We start from the raw sequence: 20,426 nt of genomic DNA, 5'->3' as shown, positions 1-20,426 counted from the left end.
CTAAAGATGGACTCGTATTATTCGAGGGCATCCACTAACGTGTCGGCCCTCAAACTCACTCGTCCATCTTTTAGCGGTTTTCCGTCCTCTCCTACAATGTACTATATCCGCGATATAATCCGTTTAAGTACATAATTTTATTTTATAGAAACCTGTTGAAATTGATAACTAAACATAAAAACATACTCACGTTTGATTCCTACTGAGGGAAATACGAGATACGTACTTAATTAAAATATTCCGTTAAAACAAAAGTAGAACTTCCAAAGTAGCCCTTAACCTTTTCATTAACGCTTAACCTTTTGAATTTAATTACATTCCTACTTGAAGTATTTTTTATTTTTGTCCATTTTTTTCGTTAGATCTGACTGTAAATAGGTTTCAAAAGCTTCTCACTCTGGGCGGTATAAATACGAAATCTGAATTCGTCGCAATATTTTTTTACGCTGAGTTTATCTACATAATAAACTATCTATCCACCAAATTTTATTAAAATCTGAGGAAATAAAATGGCGCACTAACGAGTATAACAAAAACAGTAAAAAATAAGTTCAAAAACTAAAACCCGACTACTGCAAATCGCGCTCTAAAAAGTATGAAACAAGATAGAATTCTTATCTGAAATTATCTGAAATTATCAAACAGAAAATATTATAAATGTTATATCTTTTTTAATAAAAATACACAACGTAATATAATTTACTACATTATTTATATATTTACAGATATATTCAAAATATCGCCGTGGTCGTATATATGCCACGAGTATAAACATTAAGGTAAAGTGGCATACGACCACGGCTATCCTCTGAATCTCTGTAAATATATAAAAAAAATAGTAAATTATATTTTTATTAAAAAAATTATAATATTTATAATATTTCCTGTTTGATAATTTCAGAAAAGAATTCTATCTTGTTTCATACTTTTTAGAGCGCGATTTGCAGTAGTCGGGTTTTAGTTTTTGAACGTATTTTTTATTTAATTCATTTCGGGTCATGATTTCGTTACTAAATATTTGAAGTTACTTGATACTTTTGCGAGGGCGTCCTCAGTACAGAAATTCACGCAGAGCGTCGCATATATCGGGCTACGCTACGGCTTTGGAACGCGTATAGCGAACCTCGTACGTCGGGCTACGCCCGACTCTTTTAGTATGAGGGCGCCGAAGGCGCCCGGCTTTGGAACGCATACAGCGTACCTCGTACGTCGGGCTACGCCCGACTCTTTTGGTATGAGGGCGCCTAAGGCGCCCAGCTTTGAAACGCGTACAGCGTGCCGCATACGTCGGGCTACGCCCGGCTCTTTTAGTATGAGGGCGCCGAAGGCGCCCGGCTTTGGACCTCGTACAGCGTCCCTCGTACGTCGGGCTGCGCCCGACTCTTTTAGTATGAGGGCGCCCAAGGCGCCCGGCTTTGGAACGCGTACAGTGTGCCTTGTACGTTGGGCGTACGTACGTCGGGCAACGCCCGACTCTTTTAGTATGAGGGCGCCGAAGGCGCCCGGCTTTGAAATGCGTACAGCGTGCCTCGTACGTCGGGCTTCGTCCGACTCTTTTAGTATGAGGGCGCCTTCGGCGCCCGGTTTTGAAACGCGTACAGCGTGCTGCGTACGTCGGGCTACGCCCGACTCTTTTAGTATGAGGACGCCCAAGGCGCCCGGATTTGGAACGCGTACAGCGCCTGTGCCTTGTACGTCGGGCAACGCCCGACTCTTTTAGTATGAGGGCGCCTTCGGCGCCCGGTTTTGAAACGCGTACAGCGTGCCGCGTACGTCGGGCTACGCCCGACTCTTTTAGTATGAGGGCGCCCAAGGCGCCCGGATTTGGAACGCGTACAGCGTGCCTCGTACGTCGGGCTAAGCCCGACTCTTTTAGTATGAAGGCGCCCGGCTTTGGACCGCGTACGTTTTAGTGTGGGGGCGCCTTTTGGACCGAGTCCGTTGCGTCACATAGGTACGTTTCAGTATGTTTCGTCTGACCACAGCGAAGGCCTTTTTTTTGTTTCATACATTTTGGCTGATCTGGACTTCTATACCTATTAACGTTATAAAATATTGCAGGTCATTAAAAAAACACCATGTATACATATAGCGGCCAAATAAATTTCTTTTGCAAAAACCTTCATAACACGCGGATATAATCCAGAGCGCTTATAGATTCGTAGTTCGAATTACCTACCCGATAAATTAATGTTTTATCGGGTGCATGCAAGCAAAGCCGTGTGCAAAAGCTAACAATATATATGTATATATTTGAAATGTGCTAATTGAGCTCTTTCAAACGATATACAACACGTCATCATTACTTATTTTTATATTTTTTTGGTTCGTGACTTTATGCCTCTAGAGGGCGCCGTGTTAATTTTTTTGTGACGTCATATAGCCTATAACCAGCGGACGATTAACCCCTGGAGCGCCCCAGAATTACCGTAGTATGGAACTCCTATACTAGTTACCAGCACACGTGTCTGTTTAGGGCGCTCCACGGGTTAAGACGATTCGTATGACACGTCGTTTGACAAATTATAATGAGTACAGTAAAGGGCCATAAAGTTTGCACATCGGAATTTCGGCTTCGTAGAGCGTTGTCTCTTTCATTCTCGTTGCCTCCAATATTCTCTTTCTAAATACCGATGTGCAAACTTTATGGCCCTTAACTGTACTTTAGAAGTTATGAGGGAACAGATGAACATACATACATACATACCCACATACATACCGGTCAAAATCATAACCCTCCTTTTGCGTTGCCGTAGTCGAGTAAAAAAACAAAAAAGAATTATGCGCAAACTGGAGTCCTATTCAAATTTTGCGACTTGTTACAGTTTAGATCTTATTTTGATACATTCGAGATACGTGCATGCGAAATGAAATGTAGACAAGGTCGTATCAACACCATAAAAAGCAGGTTTTTTCATGTCATGTAATAATTATCCTAGTGACTACTCTATTTCTTGCACTAGTCCAGACTCCAGACAACTACAATGCCACGCACACATGCACTGCATGGGAGTGGACATTACAGATGGCTTAAGCGGTTACGGCTTAGCTCTGACCTGGGGAATTAATATACAGTGTAAACTCCATATAACGTCACTCGATATAAAGATTCACTCCCCAATAACGTCGATTTTTGTTGGCTATAGTTGCTTTATTAATTTCTCTCTGTATAACGAAAACTCTCTATAACGTCAAAAAACGTCCGGTCCCTTGAGTGTCGCTAGGTATATGTATAGAGTTTGTATGTACTTTATTAATTTATTTATTCCACATTAAAATTACTTTAATAACTTTAACATTAAGTAGGCACGAATAGGATAATTAAATTGTTGGTTTATTAAAGATGTAATGTAATAAACTAACAATTCTGTAAGTTTCGCTACTGTACAATATCCGTATGTCTGTCCGTCCGTGACTTATCGTCATCTGTGTAACTTGTATGTATGTGTTACACTTTTTTAGGGCTCCGTAACCAAAGAGTAAAAACGGGACCCTATAACTAAGACTCTAATGTCCGTCTCTCTGTCACCAGGCTGTAACTCATGAACCGTGATTTTGAAACTAGACAGTTGAAATTTTCAAAAATGATGTATGTCTGTTGCCGCTATAACAACAAATACTAAAAACAGAATAAAATAAATATTTAAGTTGGGCTCCCATACAACAAATCTGATTTTTTTGCCGTTTTTTGCGTAATGGTACGGAACCCTTCGTGTACGAGTCCGACTCGCACTTGGCCGGTTTTTTCTGATTTAAAATTTGTCCATTAAGTATAATGTAATTTATTTCTGTTTATTTTATGTTACTTTTCTTTTGGCTTGCCTTTTACCTGCCGTGTTTTTTCTCACTTGATGATCTCTTCGGAAGATCAGCGCGCTGGGTGACGCCAGCAACATGCTGAGCTTTCTCCCTCTACAATAGACCTATATTCAAAAAATGGGTTTATGTGAATACCGCGCAATTAAACAAACGAACCTAATAATCTGACACACCATAATTAAAATACAGTGCCTTAATCAGTATTAACGCGTATGTTGCCCTTTTGCAGCTTAATTTGTCACCTAACGCAAAGAAACTCTTATCTCTTTCGATATGTTTTTCAATTCCAAGCCTTACTATCAATATGCAAAATTGGTTTTGGAATATCGATTCGCTGGAGATATGGTATTGTCTAGTTCGTGAAACAATTGACATGAACGTGCCTATGGAGGTATTCGAAACACGTTTACGTTAATCCCATTAGGTAACTATATATTATTATTATAAACTAGAAACATGGTAAACTTTGTTACCTAATTTTCATATTAACGTGATGTATTACTCTCTGTGTTTGTTGGAAAGAACCTTGAAAGATTTTTGGTGTATGGGAGCTTCTCGAAGTTGTTGCAGTTTTTTCCTTGATGATTTTATTAATCGCCCATAATAGGTAGGTATATCACAATGGCTCTACAAATATCTGAAAAAGTCTTTGTTGTCAAATTTTTGGGGTGTGTTCTGATATTTTTCGACAAGTTTTAGAATTTACATTACTGTCGAATATCAAAAATGCGACGAAAACCGGAATGATGTAATTGTAAGTATTGAATTCAGAAAAATATTTGATGCGTAAATTATTTGTTTTTCTTCAGTAGTGTATAGCCGCCCACCGTAACTCCTGAATGGCCGTTAGCGGCCGCTATGTAACTAAAAAGTGGTCACGTTTTTTTCATTTGTAGTGTGCGTCTTTTACACTCAAGAAATGTTCATATAAGTGATGGTTTCCCTTTTGCACACTGAGTTAACTTGAATCATAAGCGGCCATTGACGTTTATATCTAAGGACTGGCCTTCTTCTTCTTCTTCTTCTTTTTCGGGGCTATATAAGGCTCCAAAGCCTATGTATCACTGCGACCATTCCTCATCTATTGTGGTCGCTACCTACTACAACTCTCGATCCAAACCTGCAACTTCAAACAGCTGCAGGATCCTTTTGGTCTCGAGAGACTTTACCTCCTCCGGGCGCAAAATGTATCCGTCCCAAAAGGACTGGCCTTACGGGCACTAAAAATTGTACTAGTTCAGCGGTGTCGCCCACGAATTCCAGCCAATCGTGCAGTACAACGCAACTAGTTGCGACCAATCGCGCGCGTGATGCGAACTTATCAACCAATCGCGTTGTAGCGGTGTCACACCTGTCATACCTCATTATTATTGCCCGTAAGGCCAGTCCCTAGATATCTATGTCAATGTAAGCGGCATTCTAATTCTGTGTATTTTTCAGTAATTCGTAAATCTAGGGACTATATGAGACTTATATGAAAGTGTTTGAAGCGAAAGAAGTGCGAGTGTAGATATCCACGATATATGCCTAGTGTCTGTCTACTCATTCGGTAGGCGTAGAAATAATACATAATATCCTAACAACCTCATTATGTCAACCTAAATAACCTATTTCCTAAAATTCCACACCCTCCAATTAATACCACTATAACAACGCCTGCTTAGCAAACAATTCATTTAAATGTCTTTGCCCATTTAATGTTGAACCATAATATATGCTCGGCATAATTAAACGAGGGGTCATGAGTGCTGGATATTATACAAACTATGCCTTTAATTCTAAAAGGGTGTTACTGTGAAAGGTTACAATGAGAAATTGACCATTTTCCAATAAGGAATGCAGGCACGAGCCTAGCACGAGTCTCGGGCAAGGTGGATTTGCACGTGTAGTAACGGCGATTTCGATATAGAATCATTCCCTTTATATAGGGATTTTATTTTGCTACGGATTATACGGATTACAGGCAGTTTTTGCTGTAAGTAAATATTAAATATATTGGTATTTTTTATTACCAATATATTTTATGTGCAAAAAAATGTTGCAAATCCCTTCTCGTTTTCTCCGAAGCGCGCAAATACGAGAATAAAATTGAGTAAGTATCCTAAACAAATATTCAAGCTATTGATATTTCTCAGTGTATTTACTCTCCACTTAGGTTTAGTTTTATAGAGGGTTTAACTTGTTGATTAGTTTGAGTTTAAATAAGTCCTTTGAATTAAATTAATGACAAACTTTAGTCATTTAAATAAATACTGGTTTTTTTTTGAGGATTGTTTTAAATTTTACCATTTGTTTTATGTATCTACTTAATACTTTTCTGGCCTATTGATTCATCACATGATAGAGTTAGACCAAGAAAAGTCTGCAGCGATTTTGATAGCCCACGCTGTGCAAGTGTTATTTATACGTCATAATTTCATAGAAGTTAACGTTTAAATAACACTTGCACTGCGTGGGCTATCAAAATCTCTGCAGCCTTTTCTTGGTTTAACTCTAGCATTATATTATGGCTACTTTTTTATCAGATAATAAGTACCTAACAGATAACTAATATGAATGGAAGATGTATAATGTGGCCTGCCTGTTTAAGAGGCGAAGGAAATAATAAAAATATAATTATTCTTTCTCGTATTATATTCCCACCCACTCAACTAAATCCTTTACAAATGAATAATCCGAAAGCAATTTTTGTTATTATTTTGCTCACGTTTCTCCTGTGTCATTTTGTATAGTTTATGAACATACCTAGCTTACACAATATTTGGTTTTGGTTAATTGCTATGGAATGTTTACAAAACAAAAAATTGTTTTGAGTAGTGCAATAGATTCTTGAAGAGGCCTTATCCATCAGTTGAATCCTATCATTTTCAAGTGACGAAATTATTAGGTGATAAGGTGTGAATCTATTGAATCTGTTTTTAGGGTTCCGTACCCAAAGGGTAAAAACGGGACCCTATTACTAAGACTCCACTGTCCGTCTGTCCGTTCGTCTGTCTGTCAGGCAGGCCAGCCTGGCTGTACGTCATGAACCGTGATAGAGATAACAGTTAAAAGTAACAGTTGAAATTTTCACAGATGATGTATTTCTGTTGCCGCTATAACTACCAATACTAAAAACAAAATATACTTATAATAAATATTTAAGTGGGGCTTCCATACAACAAACGTGATTTTTTTGCCCTTTTTTGCGTAACGGTACGGAACCTCGGAACCCTTCGTGCGCGAGTCAGACTCGCACTTGGCCGGTTTTTAGGGTTCCGTACCCAAAGGGTAAAACGGGACCCTATTACTAAGACTTCGCTGTCCGTCCGTCCGTCCGTCCGTCCGTCCGTCTGTCTGTCACCAGGCTGTATCTCACGAACCGTGATAGCTAGACAGTTGAATTTACACAGATGATGTATTTCTGTTGCCGCTATAACAACAAAACAACTAAAAACAGAATAAAATAAAGATTTAAATGGGGCTCCCATACAACAAACGTGATTTTTGACCGAAGTTAAGCAACGTCGGGAGTGCATGGTCAGTACTTGGATGGGTGACCGTTTTTTTTTGCTTTTTTTTTCGTTTTTTTTACGGAACCCTTCGTGCGCGAGTCCGACTCGCACTTGCCCGGTATTCTAATTTGTTTCCATGATACAGAGATAACAGAGTACATACTGTATACAGAAGCGGTTAGAAAATCTACATTTACGTAAATTTTCTTATTATACCAAACAATGTAGCAATTTGTTCAACAGTTAATTTGTGAAACTCTAACGAAGATTGACTTTCTCATTATGCTGTACCAAAGTGACATTAACTAAAGACTTTACGAGTACCTGCCTACTTGAATAGACGATGGAAAAATAAAGACTGCACACGTTATATTTTCATATTAATTCAAGAACAGCATTTGGAAATATAGATGAAGGGTTTCGATTCAGGTTCTGTCATAGAAACAAAACTGCAATGATATTATATTAAGTTTTTTAGGCGAGAATATTGAGGTACAGCGTCATCTTTTTTATCATGTGAACACCTCGTCCGCTTAGCAACTTCTGCTGCTGACTGTACAAGCCTCACCTTACTGACAATTTCTAGTGGTAGTAGTGTTAAAATGAAAACCATTGACGTATATCTAAGGACTTGCCTTTTTTTTGACGGAGTGGGAATGCGTTTATGCACGGTGTGTGGGACTCGCCGCTCCTTTCCCCTCTCCTGGCAAGAGAGGGGGAGAATTTGGCCCTACCCACTAAACCCACTCCGGCGTTTCACCCTCTCTGCCGTTCGTGAGGGCGCACTGGGATCGACTGGGATGACATTCCACCACGGCGCCCTCCGGCAGCCCCGGCTTATCGCCAGGGCCCCCTCACAATGGGGGAGGATCAGAAACGCTTGATCCCCCCCTCCTCCGACGACGTGTATGGGGCCGTGCAATGCGGGTACGGTACCCGCTGGCCCTACTGGGGCTCGAGGCGAGAGTACGCTCTTCGCCTTCGACCCTGCCGTCTAAGTCGGAGAGGAAGCGCGTCAGCAGCCGCTTCTCGCACCCTCTCCGCCTCCTCCTTCTGTGACATGGTTTCTTCGCAGAAGGAGGCCACCGCTTCCCATTTCCTCTCGCTACCCAGCATCGCCGCTATTATGCTGCGTAAGCGAATCTAAGGACTTGCCTGCAATAAGAATGGGGCATGAATGGGGCCAGTACAGCGGTGTGACACCGCTGTAACCGCCGGTTGATGAGTTCGCATCACGAGCTCGATTGGTCGCAACTAGTTGCGTTCGACTGCACGATTGGCTCGAATTCGTGAGTGACACCGCTGAACTAGTACCATTTTTAGTGCCTGTAAGGCCCGTCCTGAGATATATACGTCAATCACGAAAACACAGTTGTTATGAAAAATAATACTACCTACCGTGTGTTTCACCTTAACCATCTTACCACAAAAAACATGTATTTATTCCACTTTCCTCAAGACAAGAAGTTATTACAAACATGATTAAATCTTAGTGACCATCCTCATATCGTCTTGGTGACACACTAAGATGACTAAACTTTCCACCATTTCTCCTGAGAAAGTCAATCCGTCAGCTAGTTTTTGTGCTGTGACTTCAAGTCTTGTCTTGTTTAGTGAAAACAGTTAGCAATAGGAGTTATATATAGTTAATGATAAAGATAAACTATACATACTTAGTTTTAGTACCTAGTTAATAAGTTTTGCATGTTTTTTTAAGTAAAAAGTACGCACTTAAAATTACTTCCTGTCCAACTATGTTTACCACTACATTTTTGCAAATAAATAGATATATATCTTTATCTTTATAGTTTGAATATACAGTGAAACTTGGTTAAGTGGGACCTGGATAAGTGAGAAACCTCTATAGCTGGGACTCATGGTGCGGTCCCGACACTTTAGCACTGAATTACCTCTGTTAGTGAGATAAAACGAACCTCTATAACTGGGATTAGTTGTTGTGATTTTATAGTCACGTTTACCTCTATAATTGAGACAGAGAGTGTATTTTACCTCTTTTACTGAGACAATATTAAATTTATATAACTACATTTTCTTAATTGTTATTTAGAATTTTATAGGAATTGACCTACTCTGTATCTGAGATAACGTCAATCTATGACCTCTCTAACTTGGACTTTATTGATAAATTTCCGTATTCTTACTAAATCTTAGTCTATCCACAAATTCCGCATTTGCTTAATTGTGTCTAAACGACTTCAAGTTTCATTTAGTTAGTTTAAGTAGATAAATCAATCGAAACGAAAGCTAAAATATTGATGAGTAACACGAATAAACAAAAAATAATTTTCATTTAATTAAGTTTTAAGACGCAATGAAGTCCGTATCAAATTGTATTGAACAAAATGTATCCTTTGTAGAATCATTCAAAATAAATTCGAATAAAAATTTAAGCAGACTTAAAAAATATTTAGGGTTAAGGATTATTTTACCTTATTTATTTTTAAAGATAATACATAATGTTTACAAAATACCTTATTAATGACCTCTATAACTGAAATATCCTCTATTCTCACCCTCTATTAATGGGACCCTCTATAAATGAGACAGAATTTTATTTGTACCTGGCTAACTGAGAGCCTGGGTAAGTGGAATACCTCTTTAAGTGAGACAAATTTGCTCGTCCCTTGAAGTCTCACTTATCCAGGTTTCAATGTATATTTAATCAAAGATAAGTATTACAAATTAAAACATTACACCAAAATTACATTAATTATAAAATACATCACATAATTACATTACATTTACACAAGTTACATAACACAAAAAAAAACACAAGTCAAAAACAAAGCAGTACTGACTGACTGACTACTGAGTCAGTCAAATATCCCACCCCGCGTCATCCCTGGCGCAAAGGTGCCCAAAACGCTCGCCGCATTACCGCGCTGAATCGCGATGGACAACCTCTACACCAGGAATGACCCGCAAACGGTTCCCAACCTCCTTAAAAAACTCTCTAGCCTATCTTTATAGTTATTCCTGTAAACATATCGAATGTTAAGGGGTATAAAATAAATGAAAGGAAAATTAATTTGAAATCAGACATGTATTAGTGATATTTTTTCTATCAATCCAACTTGAACATAGGTTTTGGTTAGAGTCTACCCTTGTAAATATAAATAAATAAATAAATAAATATTGGGGACATCTTACACAGATCAACCTAGCCCCAAACTAAGCAAAGCTTGTACTATGGGTGCTAGGCGACGATATACATACTTATATAGATAAATACATACTTATATACATAGAAAACACCCATGACTCAGGAACAAATATTAGTGTTCATCACACAAATAAATGCCCTTACTGGGATTCGAACCCAGGACCATCGGCTTCGCAGGCAGGGTCACTACCCACTAGGCCAGACCGGTCGTCATATGTATTATACCTATTCTAGTTTCCGTGTGAGTTTTTTCAAGGCATTTGCCCTGCATTTGAATTTTAAGGTCGGTTGTATTCATGCAGAATTTCTATATAAAAAGTGTTGTTTTTTCTCACAATATACATGCAAAGTTACCGAGACAGCTTCCGCAAAACCCTGTGACAGACGGACAGAATGGAAAACTAGTAACAATAGCACTTTCTCCTATAATGATCGGGGAAAGAGGAAATGTGTTCTGTTGTGCATTTGTGGTTAAATGACAACTTTACATGCTGCTCTGTTTATGTGAATGATCGTACAGGGTAGGGCGGGGCTAAATGGTCCCGAAGTAAAAATATCTAATTCTGAAATAATTCTAAAGTAGGGAGTTATATAGGCGCAAGGACCGCAGGCATGTAAACTACGATCCCATATAAAAGAAGCAAAAATTAAAAGAAGCAACATAATCAGACCTACAGTCAATATTACTCAAATATCAACACAGACATTCGACTAAACTTAATTTATTTATTCCATTTCCACCAACCAACAGAATCAGCCTCTCAACTCATCAAATTGCGTAAACCAATTTCAACCTTGCTCTTCAGTAATAAATTTTATATTTGTACAACGATCCGAAGCCGTGAGAGAAAAATGAAGTTAACATTTCGCTTTTATGAAATAAAGACGAATTGTCTACGGCGTTCTTAGAAGGATCAGGATAAGGTGCGATTGGAGGGTTTTTCATAAACAACTTGGCTGGGTAAACTGGTAGATACTTATGCTAATTGAAAATATTATCTGGCGGGGATCTACCAATATAGGGACTTGGGCTTTTTCGAATATGGCTTAAGTATTTGAAATCTTCTTTGAAAAAGTAATAAAGGTAGGGGAGTCAACATACCGCCCACATTCAGAATTGTAGGTAACGTGAGACTCTATTTGTATACAAACAACCCTTCTGATCTTTTAACCTATTTGATTTAGCTCTTGAAAAATACACTTTTAAGTTAAACAAATCAAGGATCGGCCTCACCTCCGCTCAAAAATCAAAATACGGTGTCACGATTTCATCTCATGCCCTCCACACCTGCTCAAAATACGGTGACTGTACGGGATCGCAGTGACGTGCCGTAAGCGTCACGAATTTATCTCATGCCCTCCACACAGCTGCTCAAAATACGGTGACTGTACGGCGTCGCAGTGACGTGCCGTAAGCGTCACGAATTTATCTCATGCCCTCCACACAGCTGCTCAAAATACGGTGACTGTACGGGATCGCAGTGACGTGCCGTAAGCGTCACGAATTTATCTCATGCCGTCCACACAGCTGCTCAAAATACGGTGACTGTACGGGGTCGCAGTGACGTGCCGTAAGCGTCACGAATTTATCTCATGCCCTCCACACAGCTGCTCAAAATACGGTGACTGTACGGGGTCGCAGTGACGTGCCGTAAGCGTCACGAATTTATCTCATGCCCTCCACACAGCTGCTCAAAATACGGTGACTGTACGGGATCGCAGTGACGTGCCGTAAGCGTCACGAATTTATCTCATGCCCTCCACACAGCTGCTCAAAATAAGGTGACTGTACGGGGTCGCAGTGACGTGCCGTAAGCGTCACGAATTTATCTCATGCCCTCCACACAGCTGCTCAAAATACGGTGACTGTACGGGGTCGCAGTGACGTGCCGTAAGCGTCACGAATTTATCTCATGCCCTCCACACAGCTGCTCAAAATACGGTGACTGTACGGGGTCGCAGTGGCGTGCCGTAAGCGTCACGAATTTATCTCATGCCCTCCACACAGCTGCTCAAAATACGGTGACTGTACGGGATCGCAGTGACGTGCCGTAAGCGTCACGAATTTATCTCATGCCCTCCACACAGCTGCTCAAAATACGGTGACTGTACGGGATCGCAGTGACGTGCCGTAAGCGTCACGAATTTATCTCATGCCCTCCACACAGCTGCTCAAAATACGGTGACTGTACGGGATCGCAGTGACGTGCCGTAAGCGTCACGAATTTATCTCATGCCCTCCACACAGCTGCTCAAAATACGGTGACGGTGCGGAATCGCAGTCACGTGCCGTAAACTTCGAGCAACACCGGGAAGGGAGTCGGCATTCGCTCTATTTCCCCTCTGCCGAAGCACATGCCCAATTGGGCATGCACACAACTAGCGCAATGCGTGTTGGAGCTCATCCGTACACAAAAAGAGATCGGGGTGTGCGAGATTTGGCTTTGATGTGTGTCATTTTCTATGTATGTGTGTCGTCATTACAGATTGGATTTAGTATGTAGTGTAGTGAGTGAGAAGTGCGAAAAATGACAGAACAATTTGTACGGTAAGATATCGCTTGGGCTCCTCCCTTCCGACGTGTCGGAAGCCGGTGTTGCTCGAAGGCTGTAAACAAATAAAGTCGTGACGTTTACATCTGTATTATCTAATACCTGCCGGTTACTCGCACATCGCCAAAAATCCGACTTGGGATTTCCACTATTAATCGCCCTAATTGTGTGGCATGTGTGGAGGCAATCAGAAGCGATTCTTTCTTGCAGCAGGATTACAAGACCGGCAGACCTAGTTCCCTACTTGTACAGTCAGCTGCAAGCGGTGACGCCCCCTGCAAACAAACTTCTATGCAGGGGGGTCACCTCTCTCTGCAACTGACTGTAAGTACATTATGTAGCCGATCGCTAATCTCCACCGGTGGGACGGCTGCTTAAAGGATGACTCACGCTAGACCGGGCCGTGGCCGGGCCGGAGCTTCCGGAGCTTCGTTTTCTATGGAGAGCATCACGTGATCACCGGGGTCCGGACGTGGCACGGTGCGGGCCCGGCCCGGTCATAGCCCTGACGTCCCGGAGGCTCGTGACAACCCGGAGACTCAATTTTTCTCTTCGGGTGGTATTCTACTTGTTTAAGATCTTTGTCCAATATGCATTGCGTCTCACTCTCTCATTAAGCAAAATGTGAGCCGCAAATACACATTGGACCAAGATTGGACAGATGGAATACCACCATTCACAATATACATGCCCGGCTGTGTCGGAATATATTTGCCAAAATAAGAAGGTTGCAAAACGTCATAAATTTGTTTGTTAAATATGATGGTATAGCTAATTCGTTACTTGGTCGGTTTATATTAGGTACTTGGCGTCATAGCCCTGACGTCACGGAGGCTCCTGACAGCCCGGAGACTCAATTTTTCTCTTCGGGTGGTATTCTACTTGTTTAAGATCTTTGTCCAATATGCATTGCGTCTCACTCTCTCATTAAGCAAAATGTTAGACGCAAATACACATTGGACCAAGATTGGACAGATGGAATACCACCCTTCACAATATACATGCCTGGCTGTGTCGGAATATATTTGCCAAAATAAGAAGGTTGCAAAACGTCATAAATTTGTTTGTTAAATATGATGGTATAGCTAATTCGTTACTTTGTCGGTTTATATTAGGTACAGGCGTCTTTGATATAATATACGTCAAGATTATATAGGTTGGATAATGTCTTGATTTATTTTGTGAAATATGGAGGTGTTGCTGAAATGTAATTTAGTCGGATTATATTAAATGAGACACCTATTGATGTTACTGCTTGTAAAAATGATTCAATAATGAGCATGTAGGTGTATAATGAATATTAAGATACTAGTTATTTCTCACATTCCCACTTATTACTTAGATACTTTTTATTTCGTACGAAGTTCATAGAAATATATATGTCAATAACGTATCTATAGTTAGTCAAACCAAGTTTGTCAGTAAATAAGAACAAATAAACTATACTCATCCTTTTCTTTTGGGTGTTAGTACTAGTGTAAGATAAAGATAGTATGATTCTCTCTATGTTTGAAATGAGACAGCCCGTTGACAAACTATAAAAACCATTTTTATTCATTCATTTAGAGTTCAACTGATCTTCTATAAATCTGCCTGCACAGAGTACATATATCATATTTCAGTTGAGACCAGAACTTGGTTATTGTATGTATAGGCTATGTTTAGGCTTTGTGTTTAGTTGTGGTGGTTAGTTTAAGTGTTGCCAGAATGCAGCAATAGCATGTATTGTAAACCATAGAGTAACTTATGGCTTTGCGCCGCGATTCCCACACGAGTGTGGAGCGGGCTAAACAGTTTTTTGTCAACTTTTCACTATGACATTTATGCATCAAGGTAATTTGTTTACAAACGGCCTGCCACGAAACGCGATAATCGAAAGTTCGTTATCTGCCTCTCCGTCGATATGCAGAGAGGCAGATATCGAGTGATAGAGAGGCAGGAATCGAAATTCTTATTTTCGTGTTTTGCAGTAGGTCCTGGGGTTAGTGCTAGTAACGCCCCCTACGCAGAATTTTGCGTAATATTCCCTATTTCCTGCCTAAAATTACCCAAAGGCACTAACTACTGAAATAATACAATAAAACTCTTCGTATATTTTATTGTTCTTAAGTATATTAATGACTATGGGTGGTATTCCACCATCCTGTCCAATTTCTTTGTCCAATGTCATTGCGTCTCACTCTCTCATTAAGCTATATTAATGAGCCTCAATACACGTACGCAACGCACGCAACAAAGTCTGCAGCGGATTTGATAGCCCACGCAGTGTAAGCGTTATGTATACGTCATAATTTCATAGAAGTTTGACGTTTAAAATGACACTTTCACTGCGTGGGCTATCAAAACCGCTGCAGACTTTTTATGGTCTGACTTTATAGATGGAATACCATCCTAAGACGTGGAACGCGTCAGTGGAACCGCTAAATATCCCAAATAAAAAAATCATCTATGAGCCTCTCTTTCGCACAAATATATATAAGAGTGATAGAGAGGCAAATAGATTAACTAATTAATGAAGTGGTTCGCGGTTATAGCCCTGATTGTATTGAAGTATCAAACCAGGGCATACTGCATGTGTACCTAACAATATTAAATTACAATTCTGCTAGGTACGGCCATTCCCAGTAGATTTACCAGTTCCAGAAAATTCCCAGTAGTTCAGTCCTGGGAATTTCCTTCCCAATAGTCTTACTGATAGTAAGATTTCGCGGCTGATATAGTTGAATCATCGAGAGCGTGGAATTGCATATGAAGTAGTATTGTTTGTTTACAGGCATTCTATATTTGAATTTTCTATTTTCTTGTACTATCAGCATACAACCACTACAAATGCAATTCCATCTTCTCGATAATTCAACTATACATACATAGAAAACAGCCATGACTCAGGAACAAATATCTGTGTTCATCACACAAATAAATCCCCTTTCCGGGATTCGAACCCGGGAGCATCGGCTTCACTAAGGCTTCGGCAGGGTCACTAAGGCCAGACCGGTCGTCAAATGATGATGATGTAGCGAGAGGGGACTCATGCCATTCGAAAGTACATACTCATCAACCTGTTAATAAAAAAACATTGGCTTCCTGCCAGTTATAATATTACCTTATTATAGTATTCCGTGTTTCCTGCCGTCACCCTGGAACACTCCAAATGCAGCCACTTTTTATGTTCGAACTTTTATGAACATAAAGGTATGGCATGAACAGCATTCATCACGCTACCTAAAAATGTCTATCAAGGACTATTGGGAGTTTTGCTTTACTGGTAAGTCTACTGGGTACAAAGTTCCCAATGGTCTTACTAGTAATTCATGATAGCATAGCATAGCATCTAAACTATCACAAAGTATCAAGCGGGAGGCGATGACTGACGATATTTGCTCCTGGCCCGCGGTCTATAAGGTGGTTCTTCTGTGGAGTATGACACGAATCCCACAGCCTGATCCCTAGGCAGTCTAGGGGTCCTGGTTGCTGCTGCGGACTCTGGAGGTGTTATAAGTTTGGTGTATTTGCCTTGTATTTATTAGAAAACCTAATTCCCCCAATGAGAGTGCAATTGGATGGTCGACGCAGTCTTAACAACATTTTGTCATCACGTGCATTATTACATATCAAGCAGCAAAAAATAAACTATTATTGAATAGGTATTCATAATTCATAGTCTTGGGTAATATGTAAATAAAGCTCTTTACATCATGTTGTGTATTCTCATTTTTCCGAACGTGTCGACCAAAGTGGATGTACGCCCCATTACCTAGAGTATGCAGTAGCCTCTTCATTAGTCATTAAGGCAGCCAGGGCCAATATTTTGATTTTATTATTTCCTTCCATATCCGCTTACTTCCGATCGAACCATTTTTTTCAATCTGATTGACAGTTATTATGACATTTGTCATGAACAGTCAGCACGGACGTCCCGGTCGGCTCGGATAGTGTTGGGTAGGACTCGAGTCCTTTCAGTCCTCTGCTTGAAGACTACTCAGTTTTTCAGACTCTTATAATTAAGTTAAAACTCGAGTTCTTTTCAACTAGAGAGAGACCCAAGTCTCTTGTAGAGACTTGAGTACTTTTCAGAGGACTCTCGTTTTTTTTACTAAAAATTTCGAAATGCATTGTCTTTATGTATAACTTGTAGATTAGATACATACATAAATCATACACAAACCCTTAATTTCTTTACTGTTATACAGGAAAAACCTATAAAATTGTTCACGGAGTCTTTATTTGGAGGCTCGAGTTCTTTTGAGTTGCTCTTAAAAAAGACTATAAAGGACTCGACTCGGGAGAAGTTTTTTTAAGCGCAGTCTTGTAAAAACGAGCTGTTCTTCAAATTCAGACTCAAAGGACTCGAGTTTCTACAAACACTAGCTAGAGGCTCGGACATTGCTTGGACAGCACTAGTGTTAATGTAATAAACTAGTGTCGGGTGGCCCTGACGCCCCGGTCCCGGAACGGCCCGGTCACGGTGGCGCTCCTGACAGCCCCTGTGTCGGCTCGCTCCGGCCCGCCCCGGTCCGGGCACGGCCCGGTCTAGCGTGAGTCATCCTTAAGAGGGGGCTAACGCAAAATTTTATTTTTTATACACTTGCACGTTTGGATCAAGGGAAAGTACCATAAAAACTCACACGGAAACGTAGACTTGGGCAGACTCCAACAGAAACCCTACAAGGTTAACGTTGGCTCAATCTGTCTAATTTTCAGTTGTAGGTATGTAGTTTAATATAGCCGAAGGATCTGATAAGCAAAATCTTACCTTAATAGAAGCGTTTTCAAATACAAATAGGTACAAATGCATTTATTACACGACTGCCCAAACAAAAAGAGTGTATTGTTTTCAGCGTTCATGTTTGTATGTATGTGAGTTTCTTTATTCCACCTTAACTTCTGAATGCCTTAACCGATTTAGACGTATGATACATCATTAGAATCCTTACGTCATCCCGGGTAACATAGGCTATGTGACGTCATTATAAAAACAATATGGCGGACTTAATACGCCATATTACGCAACCTTTAGAAAAAAATATCGTGCAAACCTATCGAGTAGGGTATCAAAATGAAGGGCTTTGAAAGCCGATTGATACTATATATGCAACATGTGGGTTTAAGTTTCATTTTGAGAAAGTAAGAATTGACAAAATATGTTAAGAGAAGCTAATCTCATAAAACCAAATATTATTATTGAATGGGATACTTATTAAAATAAAAGGAAAGGGTTTGACCGCTGATCATAAAAAAATATAATTTTATTATATTAGGTAGGTACATACTACTCATATTTTTTAAAACATGTTCGTAATTGCGCTTATGGAATCGAAAAGTTTAAAATATAACTTCTATTTATTGGGTCCTTACCTATGAAATTGGCGTTTTTGTTCATAGATATAAGTCTGATCCTAGTTTTTTTTTTTTTACAAAAGTACATACACAATTACAATAAAACTACAGTGCACTCAATAAACAACGATTTTACATACAATTAATTGTTATTTTTTATTGTTAAGTGTTCAGAATTAAGCCTTGAAAATAGGTCTTTTCATGTGCTGTCGGTTCGAGTATTAAAATTACTTATATTTTTCTAATGGTACCAATTTCCAAGAAATGGAGATATTGAAAACATACCTTAAAGGTGTCAAAAATTACTGGAAAAATTTTGTTTGGTTTGAATTAGCCATCAAAAAAATATCCGCAAAATTAATTGTATGGAAATTCGTGTTTCGTTGAAATTCTCCGAACAAAACGCCAATTTCATAGGTAATGACCTAATATTAATCGATACGATACAGAGTCCGTCTAAGCTAACTCTGCACCGACTTTGGCAGAACAAATCGTGAAAGTATCATTATAACCGTATGGTTTGATTTAATTTTAACATTTATGATGATGATGACATTTTTTTTAAGGCCGAAGGGTGAGCTCCACGTAGGGCCTACGGCTCAGAGCGTAAGAAAGATGTGCGCTTCCTGCAACTTGTCCAAGTATATGCACTCGGTCCAAAGCCAGGCGCCAAAGACGCCCCACACTAAAAGGGTCAGGCGTAGCCCGACGTACGTGACACGCTATACGCTTACCAAAGCCGGGCGCCTTTGGCGCCCTCATACTCAAAGCATCGGCCGTAGCCCGACATACGTGGCGCGTTGTACGCGTTCCAAAGCCGGGCGCCTTCGGCGCCCTCATACTCAAAGAGTCGGGCGTAGCCCGACGTACATACGTGGCGCACTGCGCGCGGTCCAAGGCCAGGCGACTTCTACTTTCTCATACTAAAAGTGTCGGGCGTAGTCCGACGTACGTGACACGCTGTACGCATACCAAAGCCGGGCACCTTCGGCGCCCTCACACTTAAAGGTTTTGGCGTAGCCCGATGTACGTGGCGCGCTGCACGCAGTCCAAAGCCAGGCACCTTCCAATCTCTCATATTAAAAGTATTGGGTGTAGCGTGACACGCTGTATGATTACCAAAGCCGGCCTCATACTCAAAGCGTCGGGCGTAGCCCGACGTACGTGGCGCGCTGTACGCGTTCCAAAGCCGGGCGCCTTCGGCGCCCTCATACTAAAAGTGTCGGGCGCCGAAGGCGCCCTCTTACTCAAAGCGTCGGGCGTGTACGAGGCGCGTTATACGCGTTCTAAAGCCGGGCGCCTTCGGCGCCCTAATGGTAAAAGAGTCGGCTGTAGCCCGACGTACGTGGCGCGCTGCACTCGGTCCAAAGCCAGGCGCCTTCGACTCTCTCATACTAAGTGTCGGGCGTAGGCCCACATACGTGACACGCTGTACCCTTACCAAGACGCCTTCAGTGCCCTCTTGCTCAAAGCGTCGGGCGTAGTCCGACGTACGTGACACGCTGTACGCATACCAAAGCCGGGCGCCTTCGGCGCCCTCACACTTAAAGGTTCTGGCGTAGCCCGACGTACGTGGCGCGCTGCACGCGGTCCAAAGCCAGTCCCCTCAACATTCTCATACTAAAAGTGTCGGGCGTAGCCCGACGTACGTGACACGCTGTACGCTTACTAAAGCCGGGTGCCTTCGGCGCCCTCTTACTCAAAGCATCGGGCGTGTACGAGGCGCGTTGTACGCGTTCTAAAGCCGGGCGCCTTCGGCGCCCTAATGGTAAAAGAGTCGGATGTAGCCCGACGTACGTGGCGCGCTGCACTCGGTCCAAAGCCAGGCGCCTTTGAACCTCTCATACTAAGTGTCGGGCGTAAGCCCACATACGTGACACGCTGTACCCTTACCAAGACGCCTTCAGTGCCCTCTTGCTCAAAGCGTCGGGCGTAGTCCGACGTACGTGACACGCTGTACGCATACCAAAGCCGGGCGCCTTCGGCGCCCTCACACTTAAAGGTCCTGGCGTAGCCCGATGTACGTGGAGCGCTGCAAGC

General features: G+C 41.2%; 1 protein-coding gene and 1 long non-coding RNA gene across 2 annotated transcripts in view; both read left to right on the top strand.

Annotated features, from left to right (window-relative positions):
* LOC134794895 (glutaredoxin domain-containing cysteine-rich protein CG31559-like) overlaps window positions 1–20,426 on the top strand; it is a 159,248-nt gene that overhangs the window by 123,306 nt on the left and 15,516 nt on the right. The gene's annotated exons all lie outside the window — the stretch shown is intronic.
* LOC134795055 (uncharacterized) lies at window positions 13,759–14,371 on the top strand. The gene is made up of 2 exons (XR_010144779.1): window positions 13,759–13,850; window positions 14,165–14,371. It is a non-coding gene; the product is annotated as an uncharacterized LOC134795055 (long non-coding RNA).

This window comes from Cydia splendana, chromosome 11 (genome assembly GCF_910591565.1).
Source record: "Cydia splendana chromosome 11, ilCydSple1.2, whole genome shotgun sequence".
Classification (NCBI taxonomy): Eukaryota; Metazoa; Arthropoda; class Insecta; order Lepidoptera; family Tortricidae; genus Cydia; species Cydia splendana.
This window is presented reverse-complemented; position numbering and strand designations above follow the sequence as displayed.